This window comes from Lactuca virosa, chromosome 6 (genome assembly GCF_052849685.1).
Source record: "Lactuca virosa cultivar CGN04683 chromosome 6, Lactuca_virosa_CGN04683_v6, whole genome shotgun sequence".
Classification (NCBI taxonomy): domain Eukaryota; kingdom Viridiplantae; phylum Streptophyta; class Magnoliopsida; order Asterales; family Asteraceae; genus Lactuca; species Lactuca virosa.
The window spans coordinates 211,759,436-211,762,285 of record NC_136431.1 but is presented as its reverse complement, the minus strand read 5'-3'; the positions used below and the strand labels follow the sequence as shown (position 1 = coordinate 211,762,285).

Below are 2,850 nucleotides of genomic sequence, written 5' to 3'. Positions count from 1 at the left end.
GACACATGTCAAAAGGAGAATAAAACTATTATTTTATTAGAATAGGGATTTATTTAACATATTAAATACTATAATTATTATACTTTACGTGATATATATTTTCATAACAAAGACAATGTGAATTACATCATAAATTTGTCATGACATAGAGTGTTTATATCTTTATTTCGTCGTGAAAACAACAGTTCTGTTTTGCAGCTAAAAGTTTCTATTACGCGAACAAAACGAATGTAAAAAAAAGGCACAAACATATAATACATCTTGGATAAATTATTGCCAAGATCCATTGACTAATAATTTCCTCAAAAAAGAGCACGTATATAAACTTGAGTATAAATATTTTCAACCGATGTTTAACCCTTTGCATAATTATTAACAAAAGACAGTGCGATGCTAGCCAAATGCGCAATATTCAAAACCTGTTTACGAACCACGTTCTTTAACTCTCCGTTCATACTTTTAGCCGAAAAACCATCCGTACATGTATCATCATCTGTCAGGGCAGCACTGACCCAAGTTTCTATACTGTTCATGTTAAACAGAAAGTCAGATCCAGATCGAACCTTTCCCATTTCCACCATGGATATATGGAGCTCATATGCTGAATCACTTATCTCTTCAAGACAATCTTTTAGTGCACCCGATTCCCTCTTAGTTATCTTGTGGGTTCTTGAATAAGTCGTCAGATTTTTAGAAGTTGAGCGAGTGGCGCTGAGGGTTGCTGCAAGTGCGGTCTGCGCCAAGAGTCTTGGACTGGTTCCGATGCGTGATATGAAAGGCGAGAGGTACACGTAACAAAGCTGAGGGTACATTGTTTTGTTGCATGATTTGTAGAGGAAAATGGTATTCGATTTTATTGGGCATATTGCAAGGCTCATTAGTATGAGCCATGCTAAAATTGCTCGCCCCATATCTCTCTAGATTCTCTGTCTAAGGGAATGAAGATAAGAAAGGAATGGGTTGCAATATATGGGCAAAGAGTGCATATGTCATGATGGTGGGTACCTTATCTCATGTCAAAAAATATATATATATATATATATATATATATATATATATATATATATATATATATATATATATATATATATATATATATATATGGTTAGGTTCATATGAGACGGCCTAATTTTATGAGATCGTGAGACGTAATCCTAGCCACTCAGTAGATAAAACAAAAACATTTTTAAAATGTAAAATAATTGAAATTTTTTGAATTTTTTTTTTCTAATATTATTTTCGAAATATATATTTTCCAAAAAAAAAATACCAAAAAAAATAAAAAAAAATACATTTTTTTACATATTCTAGTAGAATATTAAAATATTCTACATATATGACAAATCTAGTAGAATATTCTAACATTCTAAAAATCACATTAGAATACATACAGTGTAATATTATATTAGAATATTTCACGTATTTTTCAAAAAAAAAAAAACGGTAATTTTTTTTAATTATTTTTTATTTTTTTTAGGTAAATAAAGTTCCGAAAATAATAACTAAAAAAAGAATTTTTGGATTTTTCCTTTTATTTTGCATTTTAAAATTATTTTTAGATTTGGTCTCACGGTCTCACAAAATTAGCATGGTCTCAAATGAACCTGAACCTATATATATATATATATATATATATATATATATATATATATATATATATATATATATATATATATATATATATATATATATATATATATATATATATATATATATATATATATATAGAGAGAGAGAGAGAGAGAGAGAGAGAGAGAGAGAACTCATACTTTCCCGAGAACCCGATAATTAAAAGTGGAACGTTAGATCAACAAAAAAGAAAGATCGAGATGTAAGGTGACGTTTTTGTAAATGAGTAAAAAAAGAAGGAATGGTATCTTAATTAATTCAGCAAGAGGTATTATAGGAAACAAAATTTTAATTAAATTATATCGTAAATATAGTGATAAACTAGAATTGCATCCCTTTTTCTCTCTCTTAAACCCACGATCTGTCCTCATCCTCACAGTGACCTTAACTCACGCACAAAGCAGTAAAGTCTCAACCCAACACAATATGTCGACATATAACAGATAATAAATAAAATCAACAAATAGATAATCATGCAGTCAGAAATCACAGGTAGTCCTACAGATCTATCGGTCTGCGCATATCAGCAACTATCATATAATCATATAGGTTTATCCCATACTCAACATATCATAAATCAATGTATAACAGAATATCAATCCAATGGGCCGACTTTGGTGCCTTCGGCCCCGTAAGTACAGTGAGGAAGACTCACCTCATAATCTGACAAGTAGCTGTTCAATACTCTGCTCCCAAATACCGTCTCAAACCGAATCCTAAATGTGAACACATTATCCATTAATAATATTTTTCCCAAAATGCCCTTGGTTAAACTTGGTCAATGGTCAGAAGTAGAGTCAACACCTAGCCGAGTCAACCCAGTCGAGCCAACCCGACCGAGTCGACTCAGCCGAGTATACTGGGCGTACCCTTCTGTACGCGGGGCATACTCGACGGTTGACCAGCTTACAGGGCGATGACCACGTACACGCAACATACCACTTGGTACGCCCATCGTACGTGCCAGTTCAACCCTTTCCCAATTAAGAGCTTAATACTCCAGATCCACACATCTAAACTCAGATCCAAGGCCAAAATATCCTCAAGTATCATAAAGTTTCCAACTTTATGACTTTGCATGTCCATTAAGTGCTTAAAACATAAAATCTCAACATCTTAATGCATTATGACTTTATATAGCATGCATGGAGCAAAACTAACCATCAAGATCACATTTTTATGACTTAAGACCCCTCCTAAGGTCTGAAAGGAAAACTTATT

At 32.3% G+C, this 2,850-nt stretch overlaps 1 pseudogene; it reads right to left on the bottom strand.

The window, feature by feature from the left end:
- Positions 1-252: 252 nt before the first annotated feature.
- Positions 253-967, bottom strand: LOC145118546 (pectinesterase inhibitor 7 pseudogene; annotated as a pseudogene).
- Between the last annotated feature and the right edge of the window lie 1,883 nt (positions 968-2,850).